Below are 18,628 nucleotides of genomic sequence, written 5' to 3' on the forward strand. Positions count from 1 at the left end.
GTGACCTGGCGTGTACCTGTGTGTGTTGCGTGTACCTGCGTGTACCTGTGTGTGTTCAAGGGGTTCATCTCCCGGCAGCCACACACGGGGATCTTTTATTGCCGCTGTAAAACCATTTATCGATCACCATTCAGAATCATTATGCGCACGTAACATACACACACACACACACGTAACCTTACAGATAGGCAATTCACACACACGCACACGTAACTTACACACACGCGTAGGTAATTCACACACACAGGCACACATAACTTAAACACACGCATTGATAATATAATTTACACACACACACACACATTTGTTTATTTACCTATGTTCCTGTGTATGTACAGCTACATATATGCACACATACATACATACATACATACATACATACATACATACATACATGCATACATACACATACGCAAACAAACACACAAAACATGAATGTACACAAACAGCTGTCATGTACACGAACGCGGGGTGAAAGCTGTTAATAAATATTTCAAGCATTAATTTTGTTTGAGAGGTCCAGATGTCATCTGCTGTGTGTGTGTGTGTGTGTGTGTGTGTGTGTGTGTGTGTGTGTAAACGTTTTATGTTGACAGGTGTGTAGCAACGTGTGGGACAGATCAGTGACAGGTGCGGGTCAAATCCAAATACCACTTAACACAACACACAGGTTAATGCAGTGATCAGTGCTCTGTATGACGGAGGGTACGGCTGATCACAAGAGGGGGGGGGGAGGTATATGGCTGATCACAGGTATATTAAGCCAATCACAGGTATAGCTAACTGATGACAGATGGGGAAAAGGGCGATCAGGTACATCCCGAGTGAAAGTTACCAAGAGGGGCAGCAACACGCCCTGGAGGAAGTACACATTCTTACCTGGATACCACTTCCGCCGGTACCCTCCTGTACCCTCCCTCCTCCTCTACCCCCCCCCCCTCCCTCGTCGATAGAGATGATGGGTCGAGGAGGGACACAGTGGATGAGACAAGAGAGAGATGAAGGAGAAAATGGGTAAGAGAGGGAGGAGGATGAACACACATCACCGGGTTGTGGGGAGCACATTGGGGCATCACTTCTGTTGTCTCATAGCAAACGGTGAGGAAGGGCAGGGAAAGAGGGAATATGGTTGAGAGAGGGAGGGAGAAGGAGGGGAGAGAGAGAGGGAGGAGGGGGGGGGTTGTTGCTGAGCTTCACACCGCCTCCTCAGATCTGGGCAGGTACTTCCTCCTGATGACCGGGGGTAGGAGGGTAGAAAGGCAGGTTATTCTCAGATTTGGAAGCATTATAGAATGAATGAAGGAGGAGGAAAGACTTAGTATGTACAGTCCGCTGAATGGGAGAAGTGAAGAGTATCTATGACGGTTGACACTACCTGACACGACACTACACTACACTACACAACACCTGACACTACACGACACATTTCTGCTACACTACACAGACACTACACGACACGACACTACACTACACTACACTACTAACACTGACACTACACTACACTACACTACACTATACTATACTACACGACACTACACTACACTATACTATACTACACGACACTACACTACACTACACTACTACCTGAACCTACACTGACACTACACTACACTACACTACACTACACAGACACTACACAAACCCTTTACTACACTACACAGACACTACACGACGACACTACACTACACTACATTACACTACACTACCAAACACACACTACACTACATTACACTACACTGCATTACACTACACTACACTACACTACACTACACTACACAGACACTACACTACACTACACTACACTACACAGACACTACACTACACTACACTACACAGACACTACACTACAATACACTACACAGACACTACACTACACAGACACTACACTACACTACACTACACATTATTCTAACATTATCAACATTTCTATTCAGGTTAAGGTGGGATTAATGTTCACTAGATTTCCCCATAATATAATTAAAAGAGAATTCCTGATACCTTCCTCCTCCTCCTCCCTTTACCAGGTTCTCACTTGCCCCCTTCTGCGCCTCCGTCAGGCTACAGTGGAGCCCGGGGAACACAACGAAGCGGTCTCTCTCCTCTTACATCTCCTACAAGTTTATCAATACCTCTTCTTCTTCCTTATCTTCCTTTACTACAGCGATCAATTTTCCTTATATATTACCCACATTTCCCTCATAACTGACTGACTGATAGTGTCTTTTCCTGGATGAGGGAGTTTGTTCTTCAATGACACTGCCGATAGTACGACCCAAGTACTCGCACTAACGCAGCTACGGTCGACTGTCATTGGTCCTACCTGGTCAAGTGGGGCTGGAAGTTTAAAGAAGAAAGCTTGAAGAAGAGGAGGAAGGGGAGGAGGAGGAAGGAGGGAGGTAGGGATGTGTGAAGGATGCGTCTCACCTCCTACTCTTCCTCCCACCTCCTCAACACAGCCTTCTGCCACTTCTTTTTCTGCCTTCATCTGCCTTTTCTCTCCCCCCGCCCTTTCTATTTTGGTAATTAGGTCAGCGGTGGCAGGTAGACAGGTAGAGAGAGAGACAGGCAAGGAGGTAGACTCTCTCTCTCTCTCTCTCTCTCTCTCTCTCTCTCTCTCTCTCTCTCTCTCTCTCTCTCTCCATAGACAAAATGTAATTCGGTAGATATTTCACTGAGTTTAAGAGTAGTTTTTGCTATTATTGACATGGAGGGTAGGAAAGGGACTAGACTCAACACTGAGCAAACCAAGAAGACAAATAAACATCATGGAAAAGAAAAAGAAAAAACACCAAGAAGGTCACACACACACACACACACACACACACACACACACACGGTAAAACACATGAAGGAAGAGGAAGTCAACCAGCTTAAACGAGGGATATTGTCTCCTTCGTAAAACCTGCAGTGTGTGTGTGTGTGTGTGTGTGTGTGTGTGTGTGTTCATCGTCTCTTACGCAAAGAAAGTTTCCAATCACCTGATGTTATATAGGTTGTAGAGACAGACAGACAGACAGACAGACAGACAGAAAAAGATAAACAAAGAAAAAGACAGACACACAGACAGGCAACTAGAGAGAAATAGAGAGAAATACAAACAGAGAGAGAGAGAGAGAGAGAGAGAGAGAGAGAGAGAGAGAAAGTCAGGGAGACATTCATCTTGCCAGTCGTTTATTTACTGATTATCTCTCTGATAAAATAGACAAGTGTTTGTCTCTTTCTCTCTCTCTCTATTTTCTCTCCTGTTTCTTTTTTATTAATTATTTGCGTTTGGTGTTTGTTTTGATTTTTCTTTGTATAGTGTGTGTGTGTGTGTGTGTGTGTGTGTGTGTGTGTGTGTGTGTGTGTGTGTGTGTGTGTGTGTGTGTGTGTGTGTGTGTGTGTGTGTGGGTTCAGCTATACATTAATCCTACAAACTAACCAACTACCGTGTTCATACCGTGTTCATACCGTGTTCATACCGTGTTCATACCGTGTTCATACTCAAGAAAGGTTACTCACTGTGTCTGAACTCTCCTCCAGGTGTGTTCATTAAGGTGAAGCAGCAGCATCATACCCAGGTAATTTCACCGTGACGTCACCACATACCCACGAAGACAACCTGAGGAATAGAAGACAGAAATCTAGGTTAGGTTTGGTTAGGTTAGGTTAGCTTACGTTAGGTTAGGCTAAGTTTGGTTAGGTTAGGTTAGGTGAATATGTGGTTAACTGCTTTACTTATACGAAAACACAAACATGGCAGGTTAGATTCTCGTCGAAATCTTCATAATTTTATATAATTTTTAATAAAACGAGTTGAGTTTTCTCATTCTTATTTACGGGGGAAGAATTGTTATAGGAATCTTTGAGTGAGAAACCGGATTATAATCTCTCTCTCTCTCTCTCTCTCTCTCTCTCTCTCTCTCTCTCTCTCTCACTCTCTCTCTCTCTCTCACTCTCTCTCTCTCTCTCTCTCTCTCTCTCTCTAGCCATCTTTCAGCCACGCTATATTCATACTGTCCGAATCTCATTTCAGTACCTAACCTAACCTAACCTAACCTCATAGCACCGCAATCTCACCTCTCCTAACCTAACCTAACCTGTGTACCCCTTGTCATGTGTGAGTAGGTATTACCCTTTCTCCCTCCCTTCCCTTACTCTTTCTCTCCCTCCTTCCATCCCTCTCTCCCTGTGTTCCTCTCTCTCCCTTCCTCCCTTTCTCCATTTCCTTCATCGGCGTCACGTACCAAATAGCTCTTAACAACTCTCCCTCCCCCCTCACTCTCTCATCAACTCCTCCTTTTCATCCCCCTCCCCTCCCTGCCCCCCTCCCTCCCCTGCCCCCCCCTCGTGTTAGCCTGGAGGTGTCTACCCGAGAGAAACCCGCTGTTTATCCGGCCTCTTACACTCGAGTATTTTCATCTGCCGGAGATAATTGTGACTCCTCCTCCCCATCCTCTTCCTCTTCCTACTCCTCCCTCTCTTCTTCCTACTCCTCTTCTTCTTCACTTCTATGTATCTCTCTTCCTGCTCACTAATCTCTCCCTCTCCTCTTCTTCTCCCCTCTTCTTCTCACCTCCCCATCTCTCTGTTCCCCTCTCTCTCTCACCCATTAGAACCACTGTCTTGTATGAGCGTGTTGGACTGTCAGTAGCTCACGCCGCGCCCTCGTTGGTAGGTGGTGAAGGTGAAGGTGTAGGAGAGGGTGTGAGAGTGAGGGTGGAGGTAGAGGTGGAAGGTCTAGGTGGAGTGGAGGATGTAGGTGGAAGGTGAAGGAGGGGGTAGGGAAGTGGAGCGTCTCGAGGTAGGTAGAACATGTAAGGTACAGGTCTTAAATTCTCCCCTCAGGAACCATCAATTCGACACTTATTAAAGAATAACTAAAACCAAGACGGAATGACACACGCTAAAGGGAACTCCATCTGGTAGTGACGAGGTACTGCATATAACTGAAGGTGTTTGGCTTTCTCCAGACACGCCGGTGAAACTCCTCCCAACAACTCTACCGCCTGATGATGTTAATAAAATTCATGCAGAGAGAAAATATCTTTAAATATATATATTCTCTCCAACCTGAATAACATACTCTGTTGACTGGCAAATGGTAAATGAACACCGGATTTAGTTAACAAAAATCATCTTAGATACTAGTTTTATTTTACGTCTGTGCTTAATTTAAATCCCCAGGTGCTTATTTACATCTTGTGATATGAGGAAAATTTCAATTTACGATTTTTTTTTTTTTTTAAGTCTGGAGTTTGGTGAGGTGTTGGGGTCTTGCAGAATCTCTCAGTTGCTGTGGTGGCGGTGGTGATGGCTGGCTGGTAGGTAGGTTGGTAGGTTCGTGTTTTTATTGACATTTTCTGAGAGGGCGCGTAACATAAATAGATAAAGTGGAAATTAGGAGTTATCATTAGTTACCAAGTATGAGGCAGTAGAAACCTTGTAGTGGCTGGCTGCTGTCGGAGGGGGGGGGGGTTATATCTTTAGGCAGCGGCGACTTTCACTGAGTACAGGTGTCACAGACTAGGTGTTGTGTTAAGTCTTCTCCTGAGTTTAAACGGCTTAGTACGATGCTAAACTCCTTGAGTACAATATCAACCCCCTTGAGTACGATGCTAAACCCCTTGAGTACGATATCAACCCCCTTGAGTACGATGCTAACCCCCTTGAGTACGATGCCAAACACCTTCAGTACTCCTTTTACATACAATGACTAAATTTCTTAAGTACAATGACTCATCTTCATCCTTTGAATACAGTGACTTAACCTCTTGAATACGATGTGCGTGTGTGTGTGTGTGTGTGTCAAGTCCGTGGTAAGTGCCATCTATGTCGACATGAGTAGATTCAGGGAGAGTGTCACGTGTATCTAGGAAGTCTCGGGAGAGTGCCAGGTGCCCAGGTCGTTGGCACTGGTTAACTTTCTCTGAGGCGGGTAGTCGCGACCCTCTAGTGAAACTCATTCATTGCTGACCTGAATGTTGGGCCAGGGGGGGGGGGAGGAGTTGGTGGAGAGAGGGAGGGTATGAGAAGGAGGAAGGTGGTGCTGAGGTCAGACACTATGATCGACTGTTCAGACTCAGACAGTGAAAGTTACAGGTAAGTGATGGTCTAAAACACATCCTACAGTACTACCCCCCCTCCTCTCTCTCTCTCTCTCTCTCTCTCTCTCTCTCTCTCTCTCTCTCTCTCTCTCTCTGCTCATGTTAGTTAGATAGATCAGGTTAAATTAGGTTAGGTTAATATTATACTACTTCTATAATAAGAGTCACAATAGCATCAGCTCTAAGCATTAATGAACAGTGATTAAAATTTCTTATATAAATTTAACATTATATTATTAGTGGAAGAGGCGTTATCAAGGCTTCTCTGGGGTATTGTCTGGACGGGAGGTGTTGAGGAGCGTGAAGGAGGAGGAGTCTCGTGGCGGGAGGATGGTAGTGAGGATACCAGAGACGTGAAATTATAGTAGGGAGGGTGGAGGTAAGGAATATTGAAGGTGGTGAGTGGTGATTGTGGTGGTGAGGAGTATTGAAGGTGTTGGTGAGGAGTATTGGTGTGGTGAGTGATGATGATGAAAGTGTACTGACCAAATGGTGGCGAGTGGAAGAGGCTGACAGGGGTGCAGGTATCAGGTAGGGGAGGGAGCAAGCTGGTGGCCAAACAGAGTTGGGAGGGAGGTTGTGGGGTAAGGCAGACGGGCACCACAAACCCAGGTAACTATTTTCACTTTTCCAGTTTCTTATGAAGTAGTTATAATGGCGTTCAGTTTCACCTCCATAGCAGCTCGTCTCAGTTAGTGGTCCGTACCTTTAAGATTTTTTTTCCTACCGCAGTCTAGTCAAGTTTCACTCTTGATAATTTAAGTCCGAGTAATTAACATATTAAAGATAATTTCTATTCGATTTTATTTTTATTTTTGTTTTTCATTCTTACGTTCTTTTTTTGTTTTGTTTTTGTTCTTCCTAGGATAAACAACGACACAGAAGGGAGAAAGTGAGATGTTATTTTTTTTCCTTAGGATTAACAACACCACAGAGGGTAGAGAGTTGACGTCACTACCGGGCAAGGATTTAGACTAACCGGTTGTCGAACAATAATGTATGTATGTATGTATGCATGTATGTATGTATGTATGTATGTATGTACTGTATGTATGTATTTGCGTACATGAGACCTCAACAAAGCAAAAACAAATGACAGTCGAGTAAACACCTGGTTCCTGTATTGTTCTGTTTACGTGAGAGAGAGACAGTGGTGGTGGTGGTTGCTGGGTCTTGTTTACAACCCGTGAGTGACGGAGATTTCAACGTTGAGAGTAGTAGGCATCCATGGTGTTCATGTTATTGACTTTAATAATAATAATAATAATAATAATAATAATAATAATAATAATAATGTTTCCTTGTCTCTCTCTCTCTCTCTCTCTCTCTCTCTCTCTCTCTCACGCTACCATACAGAAACATACACATCTAAAAAAATGTAGAAGTATTGTATAAAAGAATAAGAAAGGTTCACCACTACGAACGCCTCCCTCCTCTCCCCTCTCCCCCCCCTCCTCGTCCCTCCCCCAGATGAAAACAACATTCATGAAGGCTCTAAAAAGGCTTATCCAAATATAGCAGACGGGCTGTGTACCTATTAGCATTCTGTTGGTAATATCTCTTGTGGTGAGGCGGTAAAGCGTACCATATGACAGTGATGAGGGACAGGTGGCGATTGAACACGTACGTAGACAGACAGACAGACAGACAGACAGACAGACAGACAGACAGACAGACGAAGACAATGATTAACCAAAAGAGCATCAGATGGGTAGCTGCGGGGCGTAATCCTAACCATAACACTGCAGTATTAAATTAACTCAAGTGTTGCCAGCCAAGCGCCTCGTCATGATCATTACCCACCTTATCTGGTAACCTTGCCCTTGACTGATGCTCCTCCTCCATTCTGGTTAATTCTGTTAGTGTTGCTGACGTACACACACACACACACACACACACACACACACACACACGGCGATATTAGACTCCCGTAACACCATCTGGAAATAATTATTACAGTATTAAAGAGATGTGTGAGGCGACGGAGTGTTGTTGTGCAGTAAGTCACCAGGTAAGGTCTTGTTCGCCTTGAGGGTGTCCGGACCAGCTGGTTGTATGAGTGTGTGGTGACGTCTCCTCCCACCCACCCACCCACCCACACACACACCCACCCACCCTCACTCCCGCCTTGGTAATGACCTTACACGCCGCGCCCACTTTCTACACCCGGTCGGTGAGAGTAGGTGGGTGAGTGGGTGGAAGGGAGGGAGGGGGGAGAGGGGTGGTAATGGTGATGATAGTGGTGGTGTTGGTTGTGATTAAAAGCTCATGGGTGTGGCGAGCGGTAGAGAGTTGGTTTATGTTTTTGTTGAAGTTCACAATTGGAGTTTTTCGTCATTCATTAAACTATGTGTGTGTGTGAAGCCTTGTGCAGACGTAATGAGGTAGAGACGAGTGTGTTGCCGGGGTGAGTGTTGTAGGGGACACACACACACACACGGTACATATACGCACGTTCACAAACGATCACGCATACACACACACTGACCCTTTCGACTCTCACTGACCATCACCACGACCTCATCTGCAAATTTGGTAAGAAGCTTCTGCACCATCCTCGACACCGGCTCCTACTACCACCTGAGATCCCTAGCCCGAGAATTGCTGTTCGGCACCACAACCGCATCCAGCCCATACGAGCACAAACTGATCACTATAAGAACAGCCCAGTCCTAACCATTGTAAAAATTATCAATAAGTTGTAATAAACCAGTGTATTCACTCCCAGTAAACCCTACTTCTTGCACTGTCACTATGTTGAAATGCCCTGCAGTTTGAGCTTTTCCCCATCTAGTTATTATATATCTTATTTATATCACTTATGTTACTTGTATATTATTTGTAAATCGAAACCCATTCCCCAATTATGTAACTGTATATTTTCAGCCTTCTGGCTGCTATGCTTTTTCAACAAACCGTTTATCATTATTATTATTATTATTATTATTAATATTATTATTATTATTATTATTATTATTATCATTATTATTATTACACAACTCGACCCATTTACGTCAGAGTGGAGCAGGATGTTGACAGGTGTCGGGTAGCAGGGAAACTATTGTCTGACCCACCACACCTATACCACCACTACCACACCTTCACCACCACTACCACACCTTTACCACCACTACACCTCCACCACCACCACACCTTTCCATCACCACACCTTTCCATCACCACACCTACACCACCACTACCACACCTTCACCACCACTACACCTCCACCACCACCACACCTTCACCGTCACCACACCTTCACCGTCACCACACCTTTCCAGTAAGCACAATATCTCACTTAACCTAACCTAACCTAGCCTAGCCTAACCTAACCTTGCCTAGCCTAGCCTAGCCTAACCTAACCTAACTAGAGGACACATTCTACAACACACCTGGATTACGCAGTTCAGTTCTGGTCACCGTATTACAGAATGGATATAGAATCATTGGAAAGAATTCAGAGGAGAATGACAAGACTAATCTGGTGGTGCCAGTGCGACGTTCAGCATCTTAATTTGCCTCCTCGAGGAGACGTAGAGCGAGGCGACCTGATAGAATTGTATAAGTGAAATCTGGGGCTAAAACAAAGGGGACGTACAAGGTACTCAATATCAACCAGGAGCGAACTCGTAACAATGGTTTTAAATTAGACAAATTTAGATTTAGGCGTGAAATAGGTAAACACTGGTTTGGAAACAGAGTAGTGGATGAATGGAACAAGTTATCAAATATCATCATTAACTCGAATACGCTGAATAGCTTCAAACATAGGTTGGATGCTTATATGAGCAATAGGGGTTAGGTGTAAACGGGACTGCCCAGTATGGGCCAATAGGCCCGCTGCAGTTTCCTCCATTCTTATGTTCTTATGAACTTAGCAAATGAGTTGGGTGGTAGGCGAAAATCCCAGTAGGTCAAGGTCAAATAGATCGAGATGAAATAGGTCGAGGTCAAAGGCCAGGTCAGGGATGAACTGAAGAATATCCACTTGGGAAGAGGGATAAGGTTAGGTTAGGTTAGGTTAGGTTAGGGTGGCTAATATTTAAGTGAAATAAACTGGGATGGAGAATCCTCAGGTAATGCAGTGTCTGTCTGTCTGTTGATCATGTTCTTGATTTTATTTAAGGCCATGTTGGTATTGTAATGTATAACTAACGATAAAAAGGGGCGTAGAGTGTATATGCTAAACAAATAAACACACACCAGCAAACACAAACGCTGGGTGAAGGTGAGACAGACCTTGCGGAAATCCGGCATCCTCGCTATTTCCTGTTCCCGAGTCAACTGGCCAAATATTGCTCGGTTTCCCTTCACTGGGTAATAACTGAACTAATACTATCACGTCTGTTGGGTAACCCTGTGATGGGAGTATTACCAGAAGTGTGTGTGTGTGTGTGTGTGTGTGTGACTATATTTACCACCACTATCACCACAAACAGTATCCCTCGCACCACAACCACACAACTACCCACCACGGCTTTCTCTCCCTCGCCACAAAGGTCCTGATCTCCTCCTCCCTCTCCCCCCTTCCTTCCCTCCTCACTCCCTTTCCCTCTCCCCCTTACCCAAACCTCCCCCCTTTCTTCTCCCACCACCCCCACTACGTTAGGTTAGGTTAGGTTACGTAAAGTTAAGAATCCCAAATTAAGTGGTTAACGTTACTCCATCAGACGTTTATGGGGATAAGTTTAAAATACCAACAACTGGCAAATGTTTTCGTCTCTACCACCGAGTCGTAAATGTTCCCACGCCATAACATTAACCCCTGCCTGTCATATACATATAACTGAACCATTTAAGGAACATTTACACGCCATTTTGTCTGTGTTTTAAAGTCTTTTGTTTTTCTATTATTTTTCCAATTCTTTTCTTCACCTTCCCGGTTATTTTGTTTACATTGGCGGCCATTGTTTCTGAGGCGACCATTTTGATTTTTAAATGTATCTTATTTTATGAGGATCATCAGTACTTCGATTCAGCTGTGAGTTCCCTACACTACAGTCATCCTTTCTGTAGCTTGTCATCCTTACTACAATAGAAATAATAATTCATAATATCTAGTGGCTGTAAGTCCTTGAAGAGCGAGATGAGAAAGCTAGACACGTTAGATCTCCTGGGCATCTCTTGTTCATCTGCCTTGAACATTATTCTACGTTTTCTTGACGTTGTCTGTTTATCTGCTGTAGAAACTAAGAGACTCAGTAACTAACCTTAGCAGTTGAAACACCGGAAACTTACCCAGTCCCAACCCCGCGTCCCACCCCCTCCCCCCAAAAAACGACCGAATTCAGACCAGTTGATCGCCCGAATCTCTTCATTGTGGAGCTGGTCGTCCTCACCTCAGGCACCAGAGTGATAAACCTGTGTGTGTGTGTGTGTGTGTGTGTGTGTGTGTGTGTGTGCCCAGGCTTGTTTTATGACTATTTTACTGCCCTCCTTCCTCGTTCCACCGGCCTTGTTAGTCTTGGCATTATCACTGGGGCAAGAAGGAGGTAGGGCTGGAGGAGGCTTGTTTGTTCCCCTGTGGTCCCTTGTTATTTCTGTCTTGGTAGGCGGGATGGTAGTGTGGGGTCTTGTGATGGTAATTCTTGTTAGAGTTAGTTTCTTGCAGCAGGTTTTTTGGTCATCCTGAAGGAGGTGGTGGTGGTGGTGGTGGTGGTGGGGGTTCCTGGTTCCCTTTTTCTCAGTCGAAATTTCGCCTGTATTTTCACTTACTCCTTACTGGCAGGTATATTATTCCTTTCTACCTGTCATTATCTCTTCTCTCTCCTCTTCTCTTGTTCACCTTCTTCTCCTGTTCATTATCTTTCAATCTCTTCTCATCGTTCTCCCTCCCACACACACACACACACACTCACTCACCCATTAGCTAAGTCACGACAAACTTCTCTAACCTTCCGTGTTTTTTTTTTCTTTCCTCTCGGCAGGTGAGTGTGCCGTGGCCCGTGACGCCCACACCTGGCTCCTGCAGCCCTCAGGTGTGGCCGCCGTCGTCCAGGTGGGTAAGCTTCTTGAGTATTCTACGTGTCTCCTCCCCTTTACCCTCAGGTGTTGTTAACGAGTATCATGTAATGTTGTAGTCTTGAATCATACAATTAATATGATTATGATCCACAGTATAACACATAGAAGTAATAAATATCTCAACACGTAGGATTTTCAAGTTTCCACAGATTATGGGATTGTTAGGTAGCAGGCGTCACTGTCCTTGTGGAGGTACACCGTCACTGTCCTTGTGGAGGTACACCGTCACTGTCACTGTGGATGCTCTATGACAGTGCCTGGCTGACCTCCACCATTGTATCGTGAGGTTAACTCCGGCGGTTCTAAATGAGTTTCTGCTGGAATTAACGACTACTTCATCCAGCCATAGTTCCTGACCCTCCCTAACTCTCCAATGTCTTTAACACAAACAAATTAAAAGCATAAATAAATACATAAATGAATAGATAAATTAATAAATAAGACATCAATGTTAATTGTACACAGAGAGATTAAGTGACGTCTAGCTAAATCATGAATTATGACTGAGGGGAGGAGAAGGTTGGGTGTGTCGAGGCCCACATCTCAGCTGTTGTTTTGTTTACACCACCAGCTGATCCATGACGTCAGACCACGATTTCTTCTCCTTGACTAGTTCCTTTATCTCCGACCAATCAGGAGTCTTTGGGATCCATATTTGTATAAACTGGTAATATAAAAGAGGAGACACGCGGAGGAAGACAGACACACTGGTGGTAAGTTCTAAGACACCTCCAGCTGGTCAAGGTTACCTGTAGTGATGTGGTGAAAGTTTGTATTGAAAAAAAAATGAAAATGTTGTGGTTAGTACGAAGAGATTAATGGTGTAATATCTGACATTTCATAATAGTTTCCATTTTATGTTTGTGCAGACAAAACGTGGAGTTGAGGTTAACGTGTATTCATGGAGTTTGCTGTTGGCGAGACTGTATCAAAGTCTGAGAAGTGAGAACTTAAAATCAACAGTGTTCGTGATAGATCTCAACTCCCTAAGAATATTTGGTTTAGATACAAGATAAATTTTTTTAAGAAAGCGACTCTGTTGAAAAAATAAATATTCTGCGTCAGTCAATATTTGAGAAAATATCCTATAGACGAGACAGTTTAATGTAGTAAATTGTTTATGCAAAAACTCTCAGAAAACAATAGTTTGTAGAGAACATAAAACAGGCAGCAGGAGCACAGGCCCCTGTTTGGTAAAAAAAATGATGACAGGACCTGCACGACCAGCCACACCACACACACCTGCCTCTTTTTATATTCAATGACAAGACCTACAGACAACAGTCACTCGCTCAGACGCTGGAGAGTGAAGAGACGTTGTTGACCATGAAAGATAACGATTACTCCCAACTTTCGATGAAAGAAGACAGTCGTCTGGTGGCAGAGGCGTGGAGGAGCTGTGAGTCGTAAAAGGAGACGACTTCATCCCTCTTGTACACCGCCCCTGGTGGGTCTCAGTGTTCGTAGAGTATATTCTTAATACTTCAAACACTATATCGTCATTTTCTTAGGTTGAAAAAATGCTAAATTAAGACTAACAACAGTATAAGAAGCACTGCCTTGCGTCTGCCTCCTGCACCCCACTCTGTCAGCGTCCAGCAAGATGAATTAAAACTCAAAAGAAATCTTAATGAAGAACTCTTGGACGTAATGATACAGGTAATGAGTCGCTCCTATTAATTACAGGTAATGAGTCGCTCCTATTAATTACATGCAATTATCTGCTGGTCACCGAGTAATTAGTGCTTAATAAGCCGACCATAATTATCGTGGAGGCAGACCGTGTCTCTATCAGTCACTAAGGTCGAGGTGGTCGGAGTAATTAATACTTTGTAAGGTCAATTGACAAGTCCCACGTAATGATGTGTTTTCCCTACTTCCGCGTTAATTACTTACACAGGGGCCTCCTCCTCTACCCCCTCTTCTTCCCCATCTTCCTCCTCCTCCTCCTCCTCCTCCTTGATCTACATGAGTTAGCTTCCTGCCGTGATACTCTCCCCTCCCCACACACTGTCTCCTTGACATTCACAGTACACGGGACAACAAGTCACAAGATATCTTCAGTGTGTATTATCAGCCGATGCTTCAGCCGAGGACCCAACCAATGCATTACCTGTGTTGTTGTATGAGTTGACTATCAAAACACACACACACACACACACACACACACACACACACACACACACACCAGGGCAGTGATAATAGAAAGGTCGCTTATTTATACTCGAGCCACAAGATAACACAAGTTACTAGTCTCACATAACAGGGTCTCGACACACACACATATACTCTGGCGCTCATCAACACCCTGACCACCCTGACGAGACGAAGCAGCCTGCCGTAGGTTATGGGGTACAGGTAGTAGTGGGTAACTCTGCCGGGAGAAGACGCTGTAGAACTCCTCTGTCATAAGTAGGGGTGATGTGGTTACTGGTGGAGTGATAAAAACAACGGTAGTGTCAGCACCATTACTGTTACCATCATCACCACCATTATCACCAACAGTCACCAACACCACATCATCACCACCAACAGTCACAGTCATCACCAACAGCCACTGCCAACACCATCATCACCAGCTCACACAACAGGAGTAACGTTAAAACAACAGTTGTACATCCGCCAGTAGTACACCAACAGGAACACTTCCGCATACACGACACGCATCACAAACAGCAGTGGCCGTGGACAATGAAGCACCAACAGCAGTAACACCAGCAGTAGTAACACCAGCAGCAGTAACACACAGCAGCAGTAACAGTTGTGAAGTCTGGGAGGAGAAGCAGAGGAGGGAGATGGGAGAGGAATTGTCCTTCATAAGACCTACACTACACTACAGACTTCCGCTCAGCAGCTCGGGATGCCTCGTATTGGTCACGGTCCCCCTCCTAATGCCTCATCAACACGCCAGGTACCGAGGCTCACCTGGCCCTCACAACACACCTGATCTCACACAACCTTGTCTCCTTCCCATACTTTTTATCTCACTGATTATAAAGGCATAACAACAGAGTAAACAAGAGGTGAGAGAGAGAGAGAGAGAGAGGAAGGGGGAAGGAGTCCATAACATCTCCCCCTCCCACCTCCTCCCCCTACCCCCTCCCCCTACCCCCCACCAGTATAGGCTTGGTAGATGAGAAGGGCCGCCCAGGATGCGAGATGACAAATGGCACCCGGGGAACGATGCCATTAGGCTGAAATCTCCCTCGACCCGACCTATACACTGCCGAGGAAGTCGAAACTCTGACCTCCTCCTCCTCCTCCTGTCGACTCCTACCGTCTGAACCACCATATTGACCTGACTGTATCGTGATGTCATGATAAAAGATAAAACGCCTGAGTATAATGAGCAACTGATCAACACACACACACACACACACACACACACACACACACACACACACACACACACACACACACACACACACACACACACACACACACACACACACACCATCCTCCTCCCTCCCACGCGGCTCTCTATCCTACCTCCTCCTTTCCCGTAGTTTTATCCCAGCATATGTCCCATTTACCTCCCCTAGTGGCTTCCGGAGGAGGAGGGTGTATATAGTGCTCTCTCTCTCTCTCTCTCTCTCTCTCTCTCTCTCTCTCTCTCTCTCAACACATCTATCAGAGTGAAATAAGGAACGAGAAAACACAATACTATACAATCAGACGAGGAGGGGAAGAAGAAGGAAGGAAGGAAGGAAGGAAAGAAGGAAGGAAGGAAGGGAAAGAAGAAAGGAAGTAGAGAGAGAGATATGCCGCGTCAGGAGGGCAGATAACAAGACGAGGCGGAGCGGAGGGAGGGAGGACGACCGCTGCGACAAACTGCCTCGTAACTCATAAACGAGCGGTAACGACCCATAAAGGGACCACCAGTGCCCGAGTGACCCCAGCTGAGGAGGTCACACCAGGTCATCACCCTTCCCTCACCCTCACCCACTTTGGCATCCAATCCTGTGTGTGTGTGTGTGTGTGTGTGTGTGTACCTTCTCTTACCTGTAAATCCCAAGTCTTCTCAGGTAGTCTAATTACATATCCATATATTTACCTGATTAATTATACATTCAATATTAATTAAAACAAGCTATTCACAACACACGTCCGTATTTGTATTCGTCCTTGTGTGTTCATGTCTGTCTCAAGTCAGATTATTTCCTGGGATGTTTATTTATGAGGAGCGAGGCAAGAAGTCCAGCAAGATCCGAGTGATTATGGAAGCACGTGGATGGAGGGAGGGAAGGAAGGGGGTTGGAGAGAGGGAGGGAGGGAAGGAAGGAAGGGGGTTGGAGAGAGGGAGGGGAAGGAAGGAAGGGTTGGAGAGAGGAGGGGAGGTAAAGGGAAGGAATGAGGGAGGGAGGGAAGGAAGGGGGTTGGAGAGGGAGGGAGGGAAGGAAGGAAGGGGTTGGAGAGAGGGAGGAGGAGGAAGGAGGTTGAGAGGGAGTAAAGAGGGGAAGGAATGAGGGAGGGAGAAAGGAGGGAATGAGGAATGATATAGGAAGGAAAAAAAGACACAGGTGTTAGTGGTAGTGTGTGTGTCATTCGTCCCCCAGGTGACACACACACACACACACACACACACACACACACACACACACACACACACACACACACACACACACACACACACACACACACACACACACACACACACACACACACACACACACACACACACACACACACACACACACACACACACACACCTGCATGCATCTGTAAGTAGTGTATTGAGTAATGTGTGTGTGTACAGGGGGTGGGAGGCAGCAATGTGTAGATGACGAATTAAGAGTAGTGAAAATGATGCCAGCCAACCATACTAACACCCATCACTACTACCATCACCACCAATACCACTACCACCACCACCACCACTTCCACCACCATCACCACCAGTAAACCATCTGATGACAACAAAAACAGAAGAAAAAGAGGAACCCCGACATAACAGCTGGAGGAGGAGGAGGAGGAGGAGGAGGAGGAGGAGGAAGAGGAGGAGGGGGGGAAGAAGACACCAGGAGGAAGCATGGAGGAAGTGCCGTGTGTGGAGGGGGGGGGAGGGGTGACCGTACTAATGTTATGTGTAGTGGTGGGACGGATAATCTTATGTTAATGACAACACCACTCCTTCTCCCTGCTGGTGGTGTGGTGTGGTGACGGTGGTGTGGTGTGGTGACGGTGGTGTAGTGGTGATGGTAATGTGGTGATGGGGTCATAATTAATTAAGTTTATGACTGTGTATTAACTGTAGTGATGAAAGTGACTTGTGAATCATTTATCTGTGTGTGTGTGTGTGTGTGTGTGTGTGTCAGGGGAGGTGTGGATGACCTCACCCTCCGTCAGCCCCTCCAGTAGTAACACATACGCCTCCCTCCACAACTTTCTCTCCCGCCCCTTCCACCCCAACTCCTCCTACCCATGCCCTCTGGTGCGTCGGCTGGAGGACCTCTGTATCGCTGCTCTCCTCTTCGTCTTCTCACTTCTCCTCTTTACTCCCTCCCCCTTCCTCTGGTGCCATCATCTTCGTCCTTCTTCCTCCATCTCTTTCTCCATCTTCTCCCTCCCAATTTTCATACTAATTTTTTCATCCTGTTATTGGGTGTGGTGGGTGTTGGTGGTGGGTGTAGATGAGGGGTGTGGTGGGTGGTGGGTGTAGATGAGGGGTGTGGTGGGTGGTGGGTGTAGATGAGGGGTGTGGTGGGTGTTGGTAGTGGTAGTGTGGCGGTGTACTTAACCAGTTCCACCGTCGTCTCCCGAGCACCTTCGTCTGTGCCCAGGAGGGGTTAAAATACAGCCTTCCTCAAGAGTCTGCTGGCTCACACACACACACACACACACACACACACACACACACACACACACACACACACACAAAGCTTAACGTGTGGCTTATGCATAGTTTCTTATAACCTTGCCTGTACATTTATATAAAAAAAAACACATTAATAATTACATGATATAACGATAATAATAATTTCTCCAAGACTTACATCTATAGAAGGACAACAAAACGTGGTATAAAAACGAAGGATATTAACCAAACCAAACCTAACCTAACCTAACCTAACCTTACCAATTTTGTACAGTCCTACCAGCAGGTGGGTCGTGGGCGGTTAAAGGCAGATCATCACCCCCTCTCTAACAGTTACCAGAGGACGGGGCGAGATAGCCATATTTGGTTCTCCTTGTATAAGTCAATAATAATAAGAGTTACCAGAAGACTCAGCCATAACAGTGATCACGACCCATGGAGCTTGGTCTGTCTTTCCACAAACTTGCGGTGAACACATCGTCATCATTTTACGGTAATATAACAATAAAGGTATTGTTTTGGGCCTTTAGCCAACTGTACACTGATGAACCCACGCATTCCCCAACCAGTTTTGTTCAGTTCCTTGACCAGATCCCTCCACTTCCTTGACTTGTTCCTTGCATTCCTCACCAGTCAAATGCAGCCATAACGTATTTAATGTACTGTACGTAAAAGTCGACGCCTACATGAAAACGTATTTAAA

The 18,628-nt window shown here is 45.4% G+C and overlaps 1 protein-coding gene across 9 annotated transcripts in view; it reads left to right on the forward strand.

Moving 5' to 3' along the window:
- LOC121865409 (serine/arginine repetitive matrix protein 1-like) overlaps positions 1–18,628 on the forward strand; it is a 137,307-nt gene that overhangs the window by 57,252 nt on the left and 61,427 nt on the right. For 2 of the 9 annotated variants that reach the window (XM_042364782.1, XM_042364781.1), the window contains one exon: positions 12,014–12,084. The exons of the other annotated variants lie outside the window; for them this stretch is intronic. The gene's annotated coding sequence lies outside the window, so the exon portion shown is untranslated. The remainder of the gene's footprint in view (positions 1–12,013; positions 12,085–18,628) is intronic. 9 annotated transcript variants of the gene reach the window in all.

This window comes from Homarus americanus, unplaced genomic scaffold, assembly GCF_018991925.1.
Source record: "Homarus americanus isolate GMGI-L3 unplaced genomic scaffold, GMGI_Hamer_2.0 scaffold25483, whole genome shotgun sequence".
Lineage (NCBI taxonomy): Eukaryota > Metazoa > Arthropoda > Malacostraca > Decapoda > Nephropidae > Homarus > Homarus americanus.